This window comes from Puma concolor, chromosome C2 (genome assembly GCF_028749965.1).
Source record: "Puma concolor isolate L17-30 chromosome C2, mPumCon1.1.hap2, whole genome shotgun sequence".
Classification (NCBI taxonomy): Eukaryota; Metazoa; Chordata; class Mammalia; order Carnivora; family Felidae; genus Puma; species Puma concolor.
This window is the reverse complement of record NC_141675.1, coordinates 75861137-75886236: the sequence shown is the minus strand read 5'-3', so window position 1 is coordinate 75886236 and position 25100 is coordinate 75861137. Positions and strand designations below refer to the sequence as shown.

Genomic DNA, 25100 nt, shown 5'->3' with positions numbered 1-25100 from the left:
GCTAGAGCAGACGGTGATGGAGGGGCAAGGAGAGAGGGCAGCAGTTTGGTGGCATACGGATGTGTAAGGTCCTCGGTCAAACGGAGTGAGCAGTAAGCAGTGGGCTTTGAGCTGTCCTGACGGGGTCCTGTCCTAGAGGGCTATCTGCCAGGACTCTAGGAGTATGACAAAGTGGGGAGGGAGGTTTGCCTCCGGGGGTCAGGAGCCAAGGGGTGGATCACAATAAATTAGAGAGGACCTCATCCACATCAGGGAACCATGCACTGCCAAGGTACCACAGGGCCCCGAAGAACCCACAAACGCTTCCTCGCTAGAAGACCTAGTATTTGAAGTTCTCATCAAGTACTCATGGACGTGACTACGCTCTCCCCGGCTGGGCCTAAGCCACACCACAGGAGGGACGGCCATTCAGGCGAACGGGGCCGCTCTTCTCGCTCTGCCCGCAACCCCTCGCCTCTGCTCTCCGCGCATGGGCAGCCCACGGAAGGGGGGTGGGGCTGGGGGTAGGGGGAGCGTGTGGGGGACCCGGCGCCCTCCGCCTCCCCCCCACCTCACGGGGGGCCGTTGTGCTCGTTCGCAGCGCTCTCCCTGGCCTCTAGACCCTATGTCGACCTCCTGGCGGTGTGTGGTGGCGAGGGTCGTGCAGCCACGCGCGCAACCTTGGCGGGGCCGCGTGTTTCTCTCGGCCCTCTGTGGTGACCCCGAGCGCTTCAGGTCTCCGCTCAGGTGCCCGCCCAGTGAACGCGTGGTTTCCTTTTCCCAGCTACCCCTCCCCCAGGCGGCCGCGGCGATGCGGTGTCCGAGCAGCCGGGAGCAGTAAGTAAGGTAGGCACGCCCGTCCCGTCCGGCGGGCGGTGCTCGTCATCTCACTGAGCGCTGGGAGCTGAGGTGGCGGGCGCACCACGTGTCACCTCTGTCGGGTTGCACGCGGCTGTGTGAGCGATGGTGGTGGGCAGAGCCAGCCAAAGATGGCGCTTTGGCCATCTTTGGGAGCTACGGTGTGTGGCCGATATGTGTGTATTGTTCGCTTCCCTTTCTGCCGGAGAAGCGAACTTCCGGGCAACACAGGGTGCTCGGTAAAACTTCGACGAGACGAGGGAGGCAAAGGGAAGGCCTCTGGCACCACGGGGCATCACGATGCCCTAGGCTTGCTCATACCGCACCCCACCTCCATGCCCTGGCGTCTCTGAATACCTTCCTGCCAGTGGGGGACAATCTGTGGCAGTGACCTGTGGAGTGGAGAGGAGGAGGGAGGGGAGGGGGGGAAGGAAGGGAAGGGTGGAGGGAAGGGGGACCTAACACTTGAACATCCACTGATGTTAGTCAAGAGATCACAAACTGTACCCTTCTAAGTTAAAAGATCTTTCCCTTTCTCCCCCTCTCTCTGCTCCCCCCCCAAAAACCCCAAATAACTTAAAAAAAAAAAAAAAAAAAGACCCTTCCCTTTCTACAAGCCAATCCTGCAGTAGCCAGGAGAGGTGGATGAGGTAGCAAGAAAGAGAAATTGCAGACCACACATGCCTTCTTACCCAATGTGGATTCTCCAGCCACAAGTCAGACCTGAGGAGTGGGGAAAAGTATTGAGTTCATTGTGAGGTTTTTTTTGTTTGTTTACTATGGACTGGATTTTTTTTAAGGTCCTGAAATGAAGTTGTTCCTATAATCCTTCCACAGATCCTGGAAAACTTCCAGATCTTCCTGGGATGTTGGTTGTCCAGGGGCTTAAAAAGGAGATCCGGTAAGGCATGTTAAAAGACATTGTTAGACAAAGCCATTTCCTGTTTGTACCTCTTGAGTGCAGTCCAGTGTGTGTGTGTGTGTGTGTGTGTGTGTGTGTGTGTGCGCGTGCCCTTTGCTCCATCTAGGCTGTGGCAGAGTGTGAATTTCTCCTCCTCTGTTAGATGCACTTTTCCAGAGATTAGAAGTCACTAAGTCATGTTTCTCTCCTGTGGACAGCCCTAGGTAAATGCAGGTAGATTTTTTTCTGTCTTCTTGGATTTATCAATCATTGAAGTATTCTGTATGTGAAGTTTTTCCTGATGACACTGTTTAAAAATATATAGTTCTTTTCCCACCAGTTGCATTTTAAATTCATGCCTTCTCTATAGGGAAGGCATCCTGGGCCCCTTCATAATTGGTGATGCAATTAAATTCATTAGTAACAGATGTACAGGTTAGTGACCACATGATGGCATCATTGGTATTTCTGTATTTATCTCAGGATTTGCAAAATAAAACCCATGGAAACTAAATATTCATTATATTTCAGTAGAAAATAATTAAGTTTAGGGTGCCTGGGTAGCTCAGTCGGTTAAGCATTCTACTCTTGATTTCAGCTCAGGTCATGATCTCTTGGTTTGTGAGATTGAGGCCAGGTTCTGAGGCCAGATTTTGGTTCTGTGCTGACAGCCTCACAGTGTGGAGACTACTTGGGATTCTCTCTCTCCCTTTCTCTCTGCCCCTCCCCCTGCTCTCTCTCTCTCAAAGTAAATAAATAATTTTTTTTTATTTAAAAGAATAAAAATTAAGTTTGTTATATATCATTCTTCTGATCACTCCTGGTATGGCTGCTCCCTTGGATTCAGTCCCCTCTGTCTGGAAAGGGGGGGGGGGCTAGCAGTCAACAGTGGTCTTTTGGAGTTGCCAGATCCACCCCCTTCGGTATCTTTCTGTTCGGTTTAGCACTCAGGAATGAGCCTTCAGGATGACCTATTTCATTAGTTTCGAATTTTCTTTCTCAATTCTGGAGGGATGCACTTGGTTCTCTCCATGGCAGAGAGATTGGCCTCTTTGCAGGAGTCTTATGGGGGAATGGATGGAAGAGATGAGAGAAGGCAGACTGGCAGGAATTGATAGAACAAGAGAAAGAGTTTGTGAAAAGGGTGTCAAGGAGACAGAAAGAAGATACAGGGAAAGGGTTTGGAAAGAGGACCAAGACAGGTGCATGAAACTTTTGACTGGAAGTGGTCTTACATCAATTAAAACACCAGTATTTGGGTACTTAAAAAGTACAGTGTTGAACATTTATGTAATCACAATTGCAAATCTTTCCAGAAAGATCTCTATAGGTGGCCAGTAATAGGGAATATAATTTTGATTACTGCATCTTTTGGTCTCAAAGGTTTATGTCTTCTGATTTTTTTTTCATGAACTTTGGGGTTTGTCATATTTCGATCCTGCAATTCCATGATAAAGTGGAAGGAATTTCTGAAAGGTTTTGAAGTCAGACAGACCTGAGTTGTCTGTCTGCTATTATTAATTGCAAACTTCAGCCCATTACATAACTTATCTGAGCCTTAATTTCTCCATCCATAGCTATCTACCTAAGGTAGAAACTATTAAGCAATTAAATGCAAATACAAAATGGAATGCTTAAAAACACTGAGCACACTACCTGGCACATGGCAAATAAGTGCTTGATAGGTGGTTAAAATTGTAAATAGTGTTGTGTATAGTATTAGTTTGATTAATTATTTCTGTAGCTGTAGTTTTTGGCATTTCTAAGGTTTTCAAGTCTTGTTTGTCTGAACTATTCAAAACCATACTACTATAAAAGCTTTTGCCCAGAATGCAAATTTCCTTAGTCCTATATTCCTAGAAGTGAAATGATTAGGTCAAAGGTGTAAACAGCTTTGTAGCCTGCTATGGTGCTTAGAGACATTGGACCAATATGAAATGGAAATGCAATATCTGGGTGTATTTGTTTCCAAAGTCTAGTTGATAATGATACGTTTAAAATATTTAAATTTGTGATAGGTGCTGAAAACTTCTCTCTTATAAAAGATTCAAATCTTCATATTTAAAAAAAAATTTATTTATTTTTGAAAGAGAGAGCGAGCAGGGGAGGGGCAGAGAGAGAGGGAGACAGAGAATCCCAAGTAGGCTCTCCTCTGTCAACACATAGCCTGATGTGGGGCTCGAACTCACAAACTGTGAGATCACGACCTGAACCGAAATCAAGAGTCGGACACTTAAATGATGAGCCACCCAGATGCCCCTCATTTTTCTTCAGTAGTCATAAATTTATCTATCATATGTTAAAATAAAAATTTAAAAACATTTGGTTCTCTAACACAACTGCTTTATTATTATTATTTTTTAAAATTTTAACTTTTTTCTGGATTTTTATTTTTTTTATTTTTAAATTATTCATTTTTTTTTTTTTTAATTTTAGCTAGTTAACATACAGTGCAGTATTGATTTCAGGAGTAGACTTCAGTGATTCATCACTTACGTACAACACCTGGTGCTCATCAGAACAAGTGCCCTCAAATTTTTTTTTAATGTTTATTTCTTTTTGAGAGCAAGAGAGACAGAGTATGAGTGGGGGAGCGGCAGAGAGAGAGGGAGACACAGCATCTGAAACAGGCTTCAGGCTCTGAACTGTCAGCACAGAGCCTGATGAGGGGCTCGAACTCACAGTCCTCAAGATCATGACCTGAGCCGAAGTCGGATGCTTAACCGACTGAGCCACCAGGTGCTCTGCAAGTGCCCTCCTTAATACTCATCACCCATTTAGCCCATCTCCCACTCACCTCCCTCCATCAATCCTGTTTGTTCTCTATAGTTATGAGTCTCTTGTGGTTTGTTTCCCTCTCTTCTCTCTACCCCCTTCCCATATGTTCATTTGTTTCTTAATTTCCACATATGAGTGAAATCATATGGTATGTCTTTCTCTGATTGACTTACTTTGCTTAGCATAATACATTCTATTTCCATCCACATCATTGTAAATGGCAAAATTTCATTCTTTTTGATGAATGAGTAATATTCCATTGAATATGTACCACATCTTCTTTATCCATTCATCAGTTGAGGGACATTGGAGTTCTCTCCATAGTTTGGCTCTTGTTGAGAATGCTGCTATAAACTTTGAGTTGCATGTACCCCTTTGAGTCTGTATTTTTGTATCCTTTGGGTAAATACCTAATAGTGCAATTGCTGGATCATAGAGTAGTTCTATTTTTAGTTAAAAATTTTTTTTAATGTTTTATTTATTCTTGAGAGAGAGAGAGAGAGAGAGACAGAGACAGAGACAGAGCATGAATGAGGGAGGGGCAGAGACAGAGTGGGACATAGAATCCAAAGCAGGCTCCAGGCTCTGAGCTGTCAGCACAGAGCCCGACACCAGCCTCGAACTCACAAGCTGTGAGATCATGGCCTGAGTTGAAGTCAGATGCTTAACCGACTGAGCCACCCAAGTGCCCCTTTTAGTTTTTTGAGGAACCTGCATACTGTTCTCCGGAGCGGCTGCATCAGTTTGCGTTCCCACCAATACATCTGCAGCTTTAAACAGTTAACACTGGGTATTAAAGATTTATTAATCCATTTGCCAAGATTTATTAAATAATGTTTCATTGTGTTATTATTTTGTACAGTTGGTGCTTATGGTCTAGTATTTTGAGTCTATTTCTAGGAGCTTGATTCACTTTCATTTGTCATTTTTTCCCTGATTATACTCCCATATCACAGCTGATTATGATTGTCTATTTATTTTTTTTTAATTTTTATTTTTTTAAATTTTTTTTTCAACGTTTTTATTTATTTATGGGACAGACAGAGACAGAGCATGAACGGGGGAGGGGCAGAGAGAGAGGGAGACACAGCATCGGAAACAGGCTCCAGGCTCCGAGCCATCAGCCCAGAGCCCGACGCGGGGCTCGAACTCACGGACCGTGAGATCGTGACCTGGCTGAAGTCGGACGCTTAACCGACTGCGCCACCCAGGCGCCCCAAGATTGTCTATTTAAATGATAATATTCTTGCTAGCTTTATTTTATTAAAATTCATTAAGGACTTTTAGTTTTTTGGAATATGATATTTTAATTGTTATCTCCTGCAATCTGTATTTAACTTTGTGTGAATGTTCATCCTATTTTTGTTTATCTGTATGTTCTAATTTTTTCCATAGTGAACATGGAGAAACAGTATACATTTAAAAATAAGAAAAATATGATATAAAAGATCTTTAGTGGTAATGAAATGCAAGAGGGCAGTAGCATGATTGTAACTTCATGACTAAGTGTTGATTTAAATAGGCAGAGAAACGTGGGTCATTGTCTCACTGGTTTCTGTACACAGATTCTCCAAGCTCTCCTGTTTGTTGAGGGCTGGAACATTTTATTCTTAACCACAACTCTCAAAGAATCACATTAAGACTTGCATGACCAGGAATAGTCTTGGCACAATATAGGTAGTTTGTTTGAATTTGCTAAACACCTAATAATGCCATCTTGGTATTTGTTCTTTTCTTTTATTGTGTTGACTAATAACAAACACCATGAATTAAATAAAAGGGTGATTCTTGTCTGATTTCTGTTTTTTTTTTTTTAATATTTATTTTTGATAGAGAGAGAGAGATGCAGAGAGAGAGGGAGAGAGAGAGAGAGAATCCCAAGCAGGCTTTGCCCTGATAGCGTGGAGCCCAATGCGGGGCTAGAACCTATGAACTGTGAGATCATTCCCTGAGCTGAAATTAGAGTCCATGTGCAACTGACTGAGTCACCCAGGTGCCCCTGATTTCTGTTTTTGATTGAAATGAGATGACTTTGCTTCCAGACATGATAGAGTAAAATAGGGACTAGATTTACCCTCCAGATTTAAACAGCTAGAACTCTGGACAAAATATATAACAGTTTTGGGAACGTGGACAGCAGATAGAACAGATCTGTGATCCCTGAGAGAAGGAAAACAAATGAGATGAATTTTACAATTGACTCAGCATACTGCCTTGGATGGACTCAGTGCAGGGAAAAGAAACTCTCAGGCTATAAATATAAATTGGAGTTCAGAGAGGTTAACGCAGCTAGAGTTTTGGGGCTTTGTAAAGGAGAGGAGGATACTGTACAAAGAGAGAGTTCTGAATATTTATAGAGAGACCCCTTTAAGTCTTTGGTTGAGTGGTCTACACATTTGTAAGAGGAAACTACTGAGGCCATGGAAAGGATCACCAGAAAGCAGTAAATCAAACAATTCCTGGAGCTCACATGGAGCTGGGAATAGCTGGTGTTTCAGCAGCCAGAGTAGAAAGATCTCATAATTTCCTTCATGGCACCAGGTAGACATCTCAGAAAGGTATTTCCTTAGCAGTAAGGCTAAATTAGTTAGCCCTAGACTGAGCTAAAGGCTGCTCTGGCTTCAAAGGAAGCTTTGAAAAGAACAAACTAATGCTAAGTAATGTGACTACACCAGAACACAATCCAGAACCAATTGAGGAAATTCAACAAAATCTAGCACTCAGGTGTAAAATTCATAATGTCAGGCATCCAACAACAACAACAACAACAAAAACCAGGTGGGAAAATATGACTTATAAACAAGAGAAAAGTCAACCAATAAAAACAGTCTCAGAAATGACAGACATGATGGAATGAGAAAATGTTAAAACAGCTTTTATAAGTATACTCCATATTTTCGAGAAGGTAGAGGGAAAACCTGAGACAGAAATTTAAGATACAAAATTGAAGTTCCAAATGGAAATTCTAGAGATGAAAATATATAAATGAAAAATATAGTAGATAAGGTTAGTTACTATACAAATAAAATCCGTGAATCTGAAATCATAGTAATTCAAATTCAAAGTGAGGCACAGAGAGAAAAAATACTGAAAATATATGAACAGATTGATTATGGTTTGTGGGATAGTATAAACAGTCTAGCATACATGTAATTGGAAGCCTAGAAAAAGAAGTGGGGAGGGGTTAAAGGAGGAAACAGGAAAAAATAATTGCAGAAACAATGGCTAAAATTTTTCCAAATTTGATGGAAACTATAAATAAACCTGTGCACAAAGAACCCCAAACAGAACAAATGTCAAGAAAACCACACCATGGCATATTATAATAAAATTTCTGAAAACCAGTGTAAGGAGAAAAAAAAAGCAGTCTTAAAAACTGGTAAAAAGGACAAATTACATAAAGAGGAACAAAGATAAGATTGAGAGTAAAGTTTTTATCAGAAACTATGCAAACTAATATCTGTGTAACTACTTACAAATTTCCTGTTGATCATTCCATTTAATAGAATATAATAGTTCTTCCTAAATTAAAAAAACAAGATTTTCTTTCTCTTTTGTGATTTTACTTACAAAATTCAGCTGACTTTGAAATTTGCTAATTCAAATATTGATGATTTCTATAGTTTTTTATTTCTATAGTTTTAAATTCTACTTTTTCATTTGCCTTAAACATTATTTTTCTTTACTTGTTTTGATTTTCTCCATTTCAGTTTTTAAGAATATTTATAAACTCGGTTTAATAAATTCTTGTTTTCTATTTCTTTTTAAGATTATTTATTTATTTTTTAATTTGTATTATTAAAAAATTTTTGTGTGTGTGTTAATTTATTTTTGAGAGAGAGAGACAGAGTGTGGGTAGGGGAGGGGCAGAGAGAGATGGGGAGACACAGAATCTGAAGCAGGCTCCAGGCTCTGAGCTGTCAGCCCAGAGCCTGATGTGGGGCTTGAACTCACAGACTGCGAGATCATGACCTGAGCCAAAGTCGGACGCTCATCTGACTGAGCCACCCAGATGCCCCCAAGATTTTATTTTTAAGTAATCTCTACATACCCAACGTGGGACTCCATCCCACAACCCTAAAATTAGGAGTCACACACTCCACTGACTAAGCCAGCCAGGTGCCCCAATTACCAATTTTTTTTAAATGAGAACATTTAAGATCTTAGCAAATTTCAAATATAGAATACGTAACTATTAACTATGATCATAATGTTGTGCAGTACCTTCCCAGAATTTATTCATCTTATGATTGTACCCTTTGACCTGTATCTCTCCATTTCCCCCAGCTTGAGCCTCTGTCCACCACTATTCTACTCTCTGTTACTGTGAGTGTGGCCTTTTTAGAATCTATAGAAAGTGAGATCATGTAGTATTTGTCTTTCACTTTGTGACCTATTTCACTTCATATAATGCACTTAAGGCCAATCTATGTTGTTGCAGTTGGCAGCATTTCCTTCCTTTATATGGTTGAATAATATGCCATTGTATGTGTATGTGTTTGTGTGTGTATGTATGTGTGTAGTGTGTATCTCCATTTTCTTTATCCATTCACTGATCAATGGACATTTAAGATGCTTCCATGTCTTGGCTATTGTGAATAAAACTGCAATGAACATAAGGGTGCGAATATCTCTTCAAGATGGTGATTTTATTTCCTTTGAATATATACCCAGAGGTGGAATTACTGGATCATATCGTAGTACTATTTTTAATTTTTTAAGGAACCTCCATACTGTCTTCCATAGTGATGGTACAGATTTATATTCCCAGCAACAGTGCACAATGGTGCTAACACTTGTTACCTTTTGTCTTCTTGAGAATGGACATTTAACAGGTGTGAGGTGATACTTCACTGTGGTTTTGATTTGCATTTCCCCGATGATTACTAATGACGAACATCTTTTCATGTACCTGTTGGCCATCTGAATGTCTTCTTTGGAAAAATGTCTCTTTGGGTCCTCTGCCCATTTTAAAATCAGATTATTTGTGGGTTTTTTTTTTGTGATTGAGTTGTATGAGTTCCTTATAGATTTTGGACTTTAACACCTTATCAGATATATGGTTTACAAATATTTTCTCCTGTTCTATAGATTGCCTTTTCATTTTGTTGATTGTTTCTTCTACTGTGCGGAAACTTTTAAATTTTATGTAGTCCTATTTGTTTATTTTTGTTTTCATTGTTTGTGCTTTTGCTGTCATATTCAAAAAGTTGTTGCCCAGGCCAATGTCAAAGAGATTTTCCCCTATGTTTTCTTTAGGAGTTTTATGGTATCAGATCACACATTTAAGTCTGGAATACATTTCTTTTAAAAAAAAATTTTTTTTTCAACGTTTATTTATTTTTGGGACAGAGAGAGACAGAGCATGAACGGGCAAGGGGCAGAGAGAGAGGGAGACACAGAATCGGAAACAGGCTCCAGGCTCTGAGCCATCAGCCCAGAGCCCGACGCGGGGCTCGAACTCCCGGACTGCGAGATCGTGACCTGGCTGAAGTCGGACGCTTAACTGACTGCGCCACCCAGGCGCCCCTGGAGTACATTTCAAGTTAATTTTTGTGAGTGACGTAAGATAGGAGTCCAGTTTATTTTTTTGCATGTGAATATTCAGTTTTCCCAGCACTCCTTATTGAAGAGACCATTCTTTCCCTATTGATTATCCTTGGCTCTGTTGTCAAATATGAGTTGACTGCATATGTATAGGTTTAGTTTTGGACTTCTGATTTTTTAAAAGAGAATCTCTGCACCCAAGGTGGAGCTTGAATTAATGACCTGGAGATCAAGAGTTACATGCTCTACTGACTGAGCCAGCCAGGTGCCCCTGGGCTCCTGATTTTGTTGTATTGTTTTGTTATGCATCTGTTTTTATGCCAGTAAAATGCTTTTTTGATTACTATTGCTTTGTTACATAGTATGAAATCAGGAAATGTGATGCTTCCAGCTTTATTCCTTTTTCTCAGGCTTGTTTTGGCTATTCAGAGTCTTTTGTGGTTCCATATGAATTTTAGGATTGTTTGTTCTACTTCTGTGATAAATGCAGCTGGAATTTTGATAGCGATTACATTGAATCTGTAGATGGCTTTGGGTAGTGTGGACATTTTAATAACATTAATTCTCCCAATCTGTGAACATAGAATATCCATTTATTTATATCTTTTTCAATTTCTTTCTTTGATGTCTTATGGCTTTCAGGTCTTTGTACTTTGTGCTGAGCTGTCAGCACAGAGCCTGATGTGGGGCTCAGACTCACAGACTGCAAGATCATGACCTGAGCTGAAGTCAGACGCTTAACTGACTGAGCTACCCAAGTGTCCCTGCAGTTATTTTTTTTAAATACTTTGTCCTTTAACCTTTATACTAGAGTTAAATGGTTAATACATAACCATATTACTGTATTATTCAGAATTTGACTATATACTTACCTTTACCGGTATGTTGTACATTTTCATATATTTCAATGTTATTAATAGTGTCCTTTCATTTCAACCTGAAGAACTCCTTTCAGCATTTCTTGTAAGGCAGTTCTAGTGGTGATGAACTCTCTCAGCTTTTGCTTGTCTGGGGACATCTTTTTCTCTCCTTTGTAAGGACAACTTTAATGGGTAAAGTATTACTGGTTGGCAGTTTTTTCTTTCAGCATGTTGAGTATATCATCCCACTTTCTCCTTGCCTTTACAATTTCTTCTGAGAAATCCACTGGTAGCCTTGTAGGAGTCCCCTTGCATGTGAGGAATTTTCTTTCTTGCTGCTTTTAAAATTCTCTCTTTCTTTTTCTTTTTTTTTTTTTAATGTTTATTTATTTTTGGGAGAGAGAGAAAGAGAGACAGAGTGTGAGTGGGGTAGGGTAGAGAGAGAGGGAGACACAGAATCTGAAGCAGGCTCTAGGCACTGAGCTGTCTGCACAGAGTCCACTGTGGAGCTCGAACCCACAAACGTGAGGTCATGACCTGAGCTGAAGTCAGACACTTAACTAACTGCGCCACCCAGGCACCCCAAAATTTTCTCTTTGTTTTTCAAATTAGACTGTTTTGTTATAATATGTCTTGAATAAAATCTTTCTGAGTTGAAATATTTTGGGGACGTATGATATTCATGAACTTGTATGTCTAAATCTCTCCCTAGGTTTGGTAAGTTCTCAGTCATTATTTATTTGAATAAACTTTCTGCCCCCCCCCCCCTTTTCTTCTCCTGGGACTCCAGCAATGCACCAAATATTTTCTTTAACGCTGTTCCATAGTTCACCTGGGCTTTCTTCACTGTTTTTCATTCTTGTTTTCTTTGTTCTTCTCTGTATAATTTCAAATGACCTGTCTTCTACTTCACAGATTCTTTTTTTTGATCCAGTATGCTGGTGATGCTCCTTATTGTGTTTTCATTTCATTCATTGTATTCTTTTTAAACATATTTTTTTTAATGTTTATTTATTTTTGAGAGAGAAAGAGAGAGAGACAGAGAGAGACAGAGTGTGATCGGGGGAGGGGCAGAGAGAGAGGGAGACACAGAATCTGAAGCAGGCTCCAGGCTCTGAGCTGTCAGCACAGAGCCCGACATGGGTCTTAAACTCATGGACTGCAAGATCATGACCTGAGCTGAAGTCGGACGTTTAACTGGCTGAGCCACCCAGGTGCCTCATCATTCATTGTATTCTTTACCTCTAGAGTTTCTGTTTGTTCTTTTCTGTGATTTCTGTCTCTGTTAAATTTCTAATTTTGTTCATGTATTGTTTTCCTGATTTTGTTGAATTATCTTTCTGTGTTTTCTTATAGTTCACTGAGCTTCCTTAAAACAAATATTTTGAATTCTTTATTGGGCAAATCCCAGTTCTCCATTTCTTTGGGGTCATTTACTGGAAAATTATTGTACTTCCTTGGCTAGTATCATGTTTCCTTGATTTAAAAAATTTTTTTATGTTTATTTTTTTATTTTTGAGAGCGAGAGAGAGAGAGAGAGACAGAGTGTGAGCGGGGGATGAGCAGAGGGGGAGAGAGAGAGAGAGAGTGAGAGAGAGAGACAGAATCTGAAGCAAGCTCCAGGCTCTGAGCTGTCAGCACAGAGCCTGACGTGGGGCTTGAACCCATGAACTGGGAGATCATGACCCGAGCTGAAGTCGGACGCTCAACCGACTGAGCCACCCAGGTGCCCCTTACGTTGCCTTGATTTAAAAAATTTTTTTAAACTTACTTATTTTTGAAAGAGAGACAGAGAGAGCAAGTAGGGGAGTTGCAGAGAGCCAGGGAGAGAGAATCCCAAGGAGGCTCTGCACTTTCAAAATGGAGCCAACATGGGGCTTGAACTCACAAACTGTGAGAGCATGACCTGAGTTGAAACCAAGAGTTGGATGCTTAGTGGACTGAGCCACCCAGGTGCCCCTGTTTCCTTGATTTTTTAATGTTTCCTGAAGTTTTGCATTGCTGCCTTCACATTTGAAGAAGCAGTCACCTTCAGTCTTTACTGACTGGTTTTGGGAGAGAAGTACCTTTTGTCAGCCCTGTTAAGGATTTCTGAGGCTTTCTCAGATCTTTTCTATGGATATCCCTTATACACATTTCTTGTTCCCTCTTGGGCCTGGGTGAGATTCTTAAGATTGTGTGCGAAGCCAGGCTAGGTGCTGACAGCCTTCTGTTTGCTTTCCCTGGGGTGGTGCTGAATGCTTAAGTTTGTTTGCTTCCACCTAATCCTGCAGAGCTGGCCAGCTTTCTGTGTGTGCTCACTAGCTCTCTGCAAAGGCTCACTCTCACTGCCCTTCAGGGCACACACAGAGAGCTGGCCGGGGGGTGTGGAGCTTTGCAGGTCCCTGTGGGGCCAGTTGGGGGGCCTCAGGTGAGGCATGCCCAAGAGCTCACAGGTGTGTTTTTTAATGGAGTACATGACACAGTTAATAAAAATCTCTGTCCCTCTGATGCTCTTCAAGAGCATCTTCGGTATTTTGGATGGGTGAGAAAGAAGTGGGATCCTTTAGCAGCATCATGCACAGCTGGGGACTCTGGGCACTTACTCACACACTCACTTTCCCCTGTGGGAGAAATCATGAGCTGAATAGGTCACTCATGACACTGAAATGTGCTGCCTTGAGGGAGGAGTGGTAAAGAGAAAATGTTTCCTCTTACCCTCATCAGTGTGTCCAACATAGATATTTTCTTGCTTCAACCGTCTGTTGGAACTTCTCCATTTGATTCCTGGACTTCCAGAAAGTCACTCTTGTCCGTGAGTGATTGTCAGAACTCCACTTCTTTAGAGGGGAGTTGTTAGAAAACTCTTATTTTACCATTTTGATTACTTCACTCTGTGTGTTATAGAAACATTGGAAAGCATTAGTCAACCTATATAGGTGCTTAACATATCAGAGAAAGAAAGAGCAGACCCAAGAACTCAGCAAGCATAAATTGTGGAAATTTAGTGTTAATTGTTGTTGCCAGTTGCCTTCCATAATTTAATAGGCCTTGAGGGCCTCATGATTATTTGAAAGAAAACTTACTTCAGAGTTCCAGAAACTCCCTCAAACTTGCATAAGCTAAAAACAGACACAAGACTACAAGTGTTTCATAGAACAAAAGGTTTAGAGAGAGCCCCAAGAGGTACCAGATTGGATTCTGGAAAGCCACCAGAAACCATGCTGTCTCTTCTCTGTACCTCTCTTTGTGAGGCCCCATAGCCTTTTAGTTCTGTTCTCTTTGAGAGCATGCTTTGTTCTTTTCTTTCCTTTGCTTTTCTGTCTGCTCAGCCTCCCATCCATCCTCTTTAGTATCCATACAGCCTGATTAGAATGGCTATATTCAATTCCAAGTTTCCATAAAAGAATCTGATCAGCCCAGCTTGGCCAGGTCTCTGTCCTTGGACCACTTAATGTGTCTGGGAGAATGAAATCAACAAGAACTTACCTATGGAAATTATGCCAATAGGAAAGAGCAGTTCTCAGAGGAGAATTCCCAAAGAGGTCTCTTATAATCATATATCATTGATGTTCATTACAAGAATTTATCATCAAGAGAAAGATCATTACAAAATAATTAATAACTGACTTTTGTTTTATTTTAGAGAGAGAGAATGAGTATGTGAGCAAGAGAGAGGGGCAGAAGAAGAGAGAGAGAATCTTATGCCCCCTCCACGCTGAATGTGGAACCTGACATGGGGCTCGATCCCGTGACCCTGGGATTATGACCTAAGCTGAAATCAAGAGTCAGATGCTCAAGTGACTAAGCCACCTAGGTGCTCCAATAATTGCCTTATTCTAAAAAGGGATATGAGGCAGCTAAATCTTAAAGTATGCAAAGATGCAGACTTTAATATAGTAAGCCTGGAAAATACATAAATTTAGTATTAATATGTTTTACTCCAAAATCATTAAAAATTTCAAGTGTGGCTTAGTTTAAGTTATTGTTGCTTTACTAAAGCCAGACAACTGGGTTGTAAAGTAAAGTTTTGTGTTTTGTAAAGTATTGTAAAGTAAAGTTTTACTCCCCGTGATTACAGATAAGTGTGGAGATTTTAAAAAGTGAGTATTTGGCTGGTTTGTTTCTTTTTACTTAAACACAGTCTGTATTTTAGCCAAAATTATATTAGTAAGAAAATATGATAAAAGGGTGCTGGGATGGTTTAGTTGGTTAAGTGTCCAACTCTTGATTTTGGCTCAGGTCATGATCTCACAGTTGTGGGGTCCAGCCCTGTGTTGGGCTCCCTGCTGGGCATGGAGCCTGCTTAAGATTCTCTCTCTCTCTCTCTCTCTCTCTCTCTCTCTCTCTCTCTCCCTCTCTCTCTTTCTCTCTCTGCTCCTCCCCAAGTCAAGTGAGCTGTCTCTCTCTCAAAAAAAAAAAAGTGATAAAAATAAGAACTAGTAAATCATTTTGAATTTAACAGAGAGAGCTGGTTTTAGATATTTAAAATATCTTGGTCAATTATAATGTTCTGGTTAACGAATTGTTGAAATTTCGTAAGGAAATGAAACCCAGTTGTCTGGCTTTACCAGGTGTTTCTATATTACTGTAGACTGTGGCTAATCGTACCCCATAGCATGAATATTAAATGGTTTAGGCTACATATCTTGTTTTACTGCTGAGTAGGGGAACTGAAATGCGGAACAGATCATTACTCTGGATAGGAAACAATAAAAAGGCAAATCAACGTTGTTCTTGACTTGGTCCTTTGCATTGTTTTTATACTTTTACTGGAAATGTTTTATAGAAATGCCGTTTTGGATCACCATTTAGTTGATCAGTAAATAGATGTCTGATACAGTGCAAGCCCTGCCTGGAACTGAATGTTTCTTTTCCCCTGGGGAAAGGCCTTATAGCCTGAGTTCATTTGCATATGACTTCAGGTGGCTGGGAAAGGGAGAGAGTGCTGCCTTGGGGACCAGGCTTCCCACATTTGAAAGGGACTATATTCTCCAACAGGCAACGGTGCATGCCCTTTTGTGCCATTATAATTAGAAGGTAGGAACGTTAAAGAAGGAGGGGGTTAAGTAACAACAAGCTTTATTATAAGCTCAACAAGTTGAGCTGCTTGCAATTGGTGGGTGAGGTGGGGCTTACGGGTAGGCTCAGCTTGGGGCATAAACAAATAACTGCAAACTAGGTTCTTGGGTAGCTTAGCCTCTTGGGTCTCTATGTGAGGGGAAGTAAAAATTTGGAGGATTGGCCCTTCCTGGAGAAGAACCACAAGAGGATAAAAAGGTGGGCTCCTGCCAATTTCACTTGAGCTCAGAGTTCATCCTAAAGAGCCCAGACCTGCAGGGATCAGCCATTGCCTTTTCTCCAGACAAAGAAAGAGCTCAGAGATGGCTAGAGGGATTCTGCCAATAGGGAGAGCAATAGGGAGGGAGCACGCAAGCAGTTATAGTCAGAGAGTAGAAACAATAGTGTGAGAATTGGTGGCTCTTCCTCGATGGGGCATCCGCAAGATCAGTGAGGGAGACTCCCAGAGTGGCTGCGCATTTTAAGTGAGGAGGCAAGAAGATGCCTGTACCTACAGTTCTGCCCACTCCCCTTTCTACTGGATCATTCCCATCTACTTACAAACTGGGTACAATGTCTCCCATCTTTAAATTTTTTTTTTTCAACGTTTATTTTATTTTTTTTTGGGACAGAGAGAGACAGAGCATGAACGGGGGAGGGGCAGAGAGAGAGGGAGACACAGAATCGGAAACAGGCTCCAGGCTCTGAGCCATCAGCCCAGAGCCCGACGCGGGGCTCGAACCCACGGACCGCGAGATCGTGACCTGGCTGAAGTCAGACGCTTAACCGACTGGACCACACAGGCGCTCCTGTCTCCCATCTTTAAAAAAGCCTTCACTGACTTCTTCATCCCCCATCAGCTGTCAGACCATCTCTCTGCCTTTCTTCCCAGAGAAACATCTCAAAAGAGTCACCTACACTCTGCCTTTAGATTTTTACCTTCCTTAAGCCTATTTTTTAATCTTTAGGATGCTTTTAGCATTAAATAACAGAAAACTCAGCATCAACTGAGTATTTATGAGTTTAAATAACAAGAACCCCACAGTGGAGCAAGCTTCAGGCATGAATTCTGGCTCTGCTTTGTGGCAGTTCTTTTGACTTTGCTCTTCTTTTTGGCATTGGCTTTATCCTCAGGCTGGTATCCAGATGGTTTCTGCAGATCTAGGTGTCACATGCAGAAAATGACAATAGCCAATGGAAGAAGAGGAGCTGTCTTTTCCTTATGTCTCTTTTTAAGGAAAAAGAGGCCTCTACAGAAATTCTCCAAAAAACTTCCCCTCACATTTTGTTACAACAGAATGATATCACATGCCCATTCCTAAACATATCATTGCTAGAGGAAAGTAGATTATAGTGTTCGACTTGGACCAGTCAGAATTTACATTGGAGCTGGCCACAGGATTCTGTTTGAGAGAAGGGGAGAACAGATTCTGGGGAAGTATCTAACATGTCAGTTTAGCTCTTGTCCCCAACACTACACTGAAATGGAAGAGCACAAGGCAACCAGATTTCAGTGAGCATTTCTTTATCTTCATCTTCTTCCACTTTTAGCAACATTTGGCTACTTGAGTACACTTTAACCTCTGCTACATCATGTTATCTTGGTTTTTATTTTCCCTCTAGTTGTTTTTTTCTTGGTTTTCTGGGTCCACCAGATTGTGAAACAGGATTCATCTTTGTCTTCAGCTTTAGCTTCCCCTCACAATCAGATGATTTCAATGTTTCTTTTTTAAAAAAGTATTATTATTATTTTTTTTAGTGTTTATTTTTAAGAGAGAGGGGTGAGCACAAGTGGAGGAGGGGCAGAGAGAGAGAGAGACACAGAATGCAAAGCAGGCTCCAGGCTCTGAGCTGTCAGCACAGAGCCCGACGTGGGGCTCCAACTCAGGAACCCTGAGACCATGACCTGAGCTGAAGTCAGACACTTAATCGCTTAATTGACTGAGCCACCCAGGAGCCCCAGATGTTTCCGATATTTCAAAGTGAGGAATGAGACTATTAGCCAGGACTTGTAAAGGAGGTGGCTAAGTATGGGCTTTATGTCCATTAGTTGATTACAAATCCAAACTTATAAAAGAGATTGAAGAGACCAAAGTGCATAGGAAATTGGAGAGAAAACTACTTTAGAGAGATCTGCAATATAACTTTCTCTCACAGTAGGGAGGCAGTGGGGATGCTTGGTCTTCTCTGCCAGTTTAGTGAAAGGGGCTTTATTGGGGAGCACTTGGAGAGTGGGGACACAGAGGACTGGAGTTTAACTGTGGCTGGCTAGCTCCTCTGATAGCAAAGTAAAAAGGTGATGCTGTGTTGGGGATGGCTGCTCTCCCAGAGTTTTGGGCAAATGATGTTCAGAGCTTCCCATAGACCTTATATAGTACATATAGAGAGCAGGCATGGGGTTTTCTTAGATCCTGCCCCAGAGAGCTGCTTGTGGAAAAACACACAAACAAACAAGCAAACCCTGGAAATATACCATTAGATTCTGGGGTGGTGAGGGGAGAGTTTTAAGTGACCAGCCCTAGGAGATGCATTTACTTACAAGGCAGCTGCCATTGCAAGATTTCCTGAGCTGATGGAGCTCCAAAAAAGCCATAGAATAGTCCCAGGAGATAAAGAATAAGCTCTAAATACCTGCCAAGCCCAAGTAGCTTTGTTTAGTTCGTAAGTCAATTAAGATCTTTCCTTTTCTCCCTCCCCACTCTACTTCAACCCTGGAGAAAGCAGAAGCAGAGAAATGGGACTGAAGGTTTTAGATGAGAGAAATAAAGAGCCAACTATACCCTTCTCCCACTGGAGGCAGCCAGGGTGGAGCACACCCAAGCTAGGGGGTGGTGGGGAAACTTCAACTCTTCATTGATTTGGAAGTTGTTATTACTTTGGACCACTAGTAATACTTACTGAAATGAAACTCTGTGTGTGTGTGTGTGTGTGTGTGTGTGTGTGTGTCTGACCAGGGGTAATTTGATGGCTTTTTATTAAGAATGTCAACAAAAGTCACAGAATTGCCTTTGATTTTATGATTTTATTCAAGGAGCAGGGCACAACAAGTCCCACCGAGGGGGGTGGTTTTAACAGGTAGTGGAGGAAAAGAATAAAATGGTTTTCTAATTATACCAGGTGCATCCCTCTTGCTGAATGTATCATTAAGATAGATTTTTTTCTCTTTTATCCAACCTCTAAATGAGGTTGTGCCCAAGACCTGTCTTGGGTCTTCACCCCGTCTTTGTCTACATTTTCTTAATATGTTATCCCTTTCCATTTTATGGCTTTGACCCACTTTATGCTGATGACTTCCAAATGTGTACCAAATGTGTATCTTCAGCCCAAGCATTTTTTATGAGCCCCAGAATCACGAATCCAACTTGTTGCTTGTCTAATAGGCATTTAACATGCCCCAGATTTCCCTGTCCCATCTCCACCATTTGTTTTTCTCCAGTTCTTTCCTATAATTTTAAAGAGCATCACCTTTCAACCTATTGCTTAACCCCCAAATCTAAAAATCATTTTGGATTTCCCCTTTTTCCTTATCCCCTACTTCTAGCCCATAACCAAGTCTTATCAGTTCTACCCAAAGAAAAATCCCTAGTCCATCCTCTTCTTTCCATCTCTACCATCATCCCCTCCTCCAAGTTACCGTCAGCTTTTCCTGGACCACTCCAAGTCCTCCTACCTGGTCTCTCTTCTTCCATCCTGTTCCTGTTTGGTCTGTTTTCTACTTCACCAGAGTGAATTTTGAACATTTAAGTCCAATCATGTCACTGCTCTCCTTACCTATTTCATGAAAATAAAATCAAACTCCTAATCCTGGCCTATAGAAGCCTTTATGATCTAGCCTTTGTCTTCCTTTTTAAGTTCATATTGATCACCTCTTTGTTCACTGTGCTGCAGCCACTTTTCCTTGAATGGCCCAGTCTTCTGCTTACCTCAGGTACTTTGCACTTCTTGTTCCTTCTGCCTTGAATGCTTTTTTACTGACTCTGATAAGGCTGGATCTCTCTCAGACTTCATGTCTCTGCTCAAATGTCATCTCTTTGGGAAGGCTTTTGCTGAGCATCCCATCTAAAGTAGCTCCTTCTGAGTCCTCTGTTACTCTCTATCTGATCACTTTATTTCTTGGGGCACCTGGGCGGCTCATTCGGTTGGGCATCCGACTTTGGCTCAGGTCATGATCTCACCTCTCATGAGTTCGAGCCCCATGTTGGGCTTTGTGCTGACAGTTCAGAGGCTGGAGCCTGCTTCAGGTTCTGTGTCTCCCTGTCTCTCTGTCCCTCCCCCACTTGCACTCTCTCTCTCTCTCTCTCTCTCTCTCTCGAAAATAAATAAACATTAAGAAAATTTAATCACTTTATTTCTTGTATCTATGGCACTTAACACAAATTTAAATGATCTTATCTATTTCCTTATTTTATTTTCTAGTTCCTTTACCCACCTGTAAATTTCATGAAGATAGAAACCTTTCCATCTTGTTCACACCAATACTCTTGGCACCTAGAATAATGCCTGAAAGATAGAAGGTGCTCAATAAATACTCAGTGAATTGATGAATGAAAGGGGCAACACCCAACAATGAGTAGGTGTCCTCTGAAGGAACCAGATGGACCTGCATTAGAAGAGCCTAGAATGAAAGCACAGTGGCCCTAAAGCTTGTTCAGAGGGGAAGATGTTATTTGAAGCTGAGGTGTTTCAAGGTGAGGGCAAGGTGAGGCCACTGCCCCCACTCCACCGTGTTACTTGGAACAAGGGGTATAGTATCCTCATGGTCCAGAGAAGATAGATGTTAGAAGTAATTAGTTTTCTCTTTTCTGCAGCCAGAAGATGATAGAGAAGGCAACTTGAAGCTTAGGCAGACTCTCCCCAAGAAAATCCTATTAGAATGGCAAAAAGGGCAACCTTTTAACCATTCCACCCTGTAATGGTCATGCTGAGTCACAAATCCTTCAGTACAGAGGGTCCAAGTAAAGACCTCTCTCCTTGGGGATGGAGTGCTTGCGTCTTCTGGAGCCCTCAAGACCTCCTAAAGCTGAAAACTTATTTAGTGTGCACCAAACCAGTAGAGGATCCAAGGTGCTCGGATAAGATGCTGGGAGTCATAGAAGTGATGAGAAATTCTGGGATACCATCCTATTTATGTTTAGAACTTCCATCTCCTCCTCCACAGCCAAATTAATTCAAATTGCAAATAGCAATAGATGACAATGACCGTGTGACATTCCTGTGTGACAGAAAACACATGAGCATTGTGGGCAGACATCTGGGTTTGAATTCTCTCTCTGTCACTCACTGGCTTAATGATCTTGGCCAAGTCACTTAATCTCTTTGAATCTAAATTTCTCTATTTAAGGAATAATTACCTTTGTTAAGTTGTTCAGGTTTAAGGGTCTGATACATGGAAAAGACCTGACAAATAATGGTGTGATCATTATGGTGGGAGATTTTCTGCTTATAGCTCAGTGTGCTAAAACACTTCATAGGCATGATAAAATGCAAAAGCCTGCCTTACCTTTCTCCTACCATCTCTATAATAAACCTTAGAGGATATGAGTCTTTTAGTGAAGCTGAATGCTGTAAAGCAACAGTTGATTTCTTTTGGGTCAAGGTTGACATCCAGCATATCATTAGTATATTTTAAGACATGGAGACTCCTGTGATCCATGCTGGAAACAAAAGGCAATCTAATTCCAAGGGATAGGAAGTTGCCAGGAAGTAGCAGGGTTGAAAGGTGGCAGGCTGAATCATGACTTAAAAGATTAAGTCTAAACAAAGGAATGACAGTCTAGCCTGGTTCAACTTCTCAGTAGACAAATGGAAACTATTTTCCAAAGGCTGTGAGACTACATTAATTACTCCACATGTCATTCAGGTTCCTCAAAGCCTCTGTTTTCTAGCCATTTACCAATGACATCTTCCATATCCCCTCAAGCACTGGCATTGGATAATTGTTTGCCATGAGGGATGAGACAATTGTATATAAATGTGGGTGGTGGTAGCAGTCATATTTTCTGTCATAAGGATGAAGAAGCTAAAAGAGCCAGTCTGAGAAAAATAATAAATCAGATGTTAAGAGAAGGAATGTTTACTGGTTTATTATCTGCCCTGGAGAGCCTGGGAGCATTCCTGGGCATGGGTTCAAAGTGATCTCTGTGTATCTGTAACAATTTCATTTTTCACACTTGTGTCAATTTGACTTAGGTTTTGTTACTTGTAACAGCAAGAGTACTATTTTTTCCCTCCACTTAAATAGCACTGTTTTATTGGTCCCAAGCGGGTACCATTTTTATAACCATTGTTACAAGTATTTATAAACACTTCTCAAAATGCATTACAAAAGAGCTATCACATCCATTCTCTAAAATAAGACTCTTCTCAAAGTATCTTGCACAGAACATGCAAGAGTCCTGGGCAGTGCAAGTAAATGACAATGCTTGGTATATAGCAGCAGCTCTCTGACAAAAATGATTGCCATTATTATAACTGTTGCTATTGGTACCAGTCCATGAAGATCATACCCTTAGCCTCATTGGGGGCATTCCTGAAGCTCAAATGTCAGTGTGCTTCTCAGAGATAGTTTGGGGAGGGTGATAAATCCTGGCCCTATTAAATTAAATCCTTGCAGCTGGTTCTACCTGTGGAATAAACCTGTTCCTACTTTTCTCTCTCCATCCATCCATCCATCCATCCATCCATCCATCCATCCATTGTGTCATAAGCTAGGGAAATAATTTCCTTTTAGTCAAATCATCCAAGAAACAGGAATTCTTCAACCTTCCTGAAGGAGACCCCAGCAGAAGCTACTTGGGAGTGAGAGAATGGATCTGGTGGTGGGGTTCTATGAAGGAAGGCCTTGTTGGACCCCTGAAGTTAGAGTTTTCTTGTCTTTGGACAGTGTTTAGATGAGCCATTCCTGTCTGTTAGCCTCTAACAGCAGCTACAGGCTCAGGCTGATCCGTGTCCTGCCTGACCTCACATCAGCTTTCTGGCGTCCTCTGCATTTTCCCTGACTTTAATTACCCTGTAACAGCTGCTGCCTCCTTTCCTGGTGTTGCCCCAAACTGGGCCTGGCTTCCAGCTGGCTTCAGGAGAGCAGGCATCTAAAGAGTTGGAAGAAAATTTCTCCATGTCTCTGCAGAGGGGCGTTTGTCCTGACAGCATGACCTCTTTGAGTTGCAGAGTCTCTTTTTTGTAATCTTTGTTATTAGCAGTGGCATTTTCTACTATTTGAGTTCACTGTTGCCAGAGATAGGTGGAAATGCAGTGCATATCACATAAGGAATGTGTCCTTGGATGTGGATCACTTTCATTAGGCAGGGAACCAAAATGCCACTCAATTCTGTCTCTCCTGAGAGTCACGGTCATGAAAGCAAACAATGCATGGAGAGCTAAGCAGCTGCACTGATATGCCAGAAAATGCCCTGCAAAGGCATCAGCGCAGGAAATAGCCCTGGGACAGTGACATCACATCAGCCAGTGCTCAGCCTCCAGGACTGAGGCCTCTTCTTGGACCTATGTCAGCAGCCTTGGGGTATGGTACTGCTAGTTTTAAGGGGGTGGGACAGGGAACCAAGGAGGAGCAAATGCTCCTGGGCCTGGGACTGTGGATTCCTGGTGGCCTGATGCCATTCTTTAGGACTGGAAATAGTCCTACGACAGGAGAGGGGCCAGGGCATAAGGGTCATAGGCAGGTCAGATGGGGGAGAGCTGTTGGCTTGAAGCAGGCTGTTGGCCTGAGCCCAGTGGCCAGGGTGGGGAATCAAAATCATCTCCCAAACAAGTACATATCAGAACGGAATAAGGCGTGAAAACCGGGTCAAGGAGACTGGCTCAAGATGAAGGCTGTGTACAGCAAGTTTGTGAGGGAGTCCTCCTTCCCTGTGGGGCCTGTGTGATTCTGGGGGTGGGTGTAAGGGCTTGAAGTAGCTGTTCAGGTGTACAGATGGAATGCAGAGCCTGGAACCTGGTGGAAGGGGAATCTTGCAAGTTCCTAGGGCTGTAGAACTGTGGGATTGATGGGATTCCTGATACAGTTGGCTGTTCTGACTATAAAGCTTTGTCTTATATGGATCTGTGGAATTTTGTTCATTTCCTTTGTCCATAATATGGACTGTTCTCATAAGAAAGGCACTTATGAAATTTGCAAGCCTATAAATAGCCTCCACTCTTTTAGGTGCTCTCTTTCAGACGCAGGATGAAGGCTTTGGTGTCTCCCATATGCTGAGTTATGGGATGCAGTATTGCTAGTTTATAGGCAACCTCTGTTCCCCTATAAACATCAGTGTGGCTTCTGCAATCTGCTAAGTTACAGCTTAGGTACAAGTTTTTGGTAAATGTCTTCCATCTTTTCTCTGCAGCTGCTCCCACCATGTCTTTCTGAAATATTTTTGTCATGCTGTCTAACCATTTTGTCCTCTACTAGCAGAAAAGGAAGCGTCTGAAAGTCTTAAATGTTTTTAAAAATTTATGCTTAAAAAAAAAAAAGAGAGGCAAGTTAGAGAGAGCTGTGATAAACTTGAGAAAGATCATATTACACACATTTTGAGGAATAATTAACTATTGGCTAAATCTGAAAAACACTAATGTAATGAAAACAAAGGGTCTAGTAGTAAAGAGGTCTCATTTGAGTCTCCAGTTAACAGAATGACCTCTGAAGTAACTTAGTCTTTTGGGGCCTCATGATCAAATGAGAGAGCGATCAGAGCAGTGCTTCTCAAATGGTGGTGTTACTACCTACCAGGTGGGTTACTTGGGATCTTACTGAAATGCAGATGCTGATTCAGTAGGTCTGGGTGATGAGACTCTGCTGTTCAGATTAGAATAGTTAAGGCTTAGGAGAACTTTACGGAGTTCTCAATCTTGGTTCTATCTCAGGATCTTCTTGGGAGTTTATTTATTTATTTATTTATTTATTTATTTATTTATTTATTGACAGAGAATGTGAGCAGGGGAGGGGCAGAGAGAGAGTGAGAGAGAAAGAATCCCAAGCAGGCTCTGCACTGTCAGTGCGGAGCTCAAACTCACAAACTGAACTGTGAGATCATCACCTGAGCTAAAATCAAGAGTTGGATGGATGTTTAACCAACTGAGCCATGCAGGCCCCCTCTTCTTGGGGGTTTAAAAATAGACTCATAGAAACTACAGGTGCC

The 25100-nt window shown here is 41.7% G+C and overlaps 1 protein-coding gene across 1 annotated transcript in view; it reads left to right on the top strand.

Annotated features, from left to right (window-relative positions):
- Positions 1-594: 594 nt before the first annotated feature.
- The window catches only part of KLHL6 (kelch like family member 6), a 115956-nt gene continuing 91450 nt past the window's right edge, over positions 595-25100 (top strand). Inside the window, exons 1-2 of the mRNA XM_086674828.1 lie at positions 595-825; positions 1675-1738. The gene's annotated coding sequence lies outside the window, so the exon portion shown is untranslated. The remainder of the gene's footprint in view (positions 826-1674; positions 1739-25100) is intronic.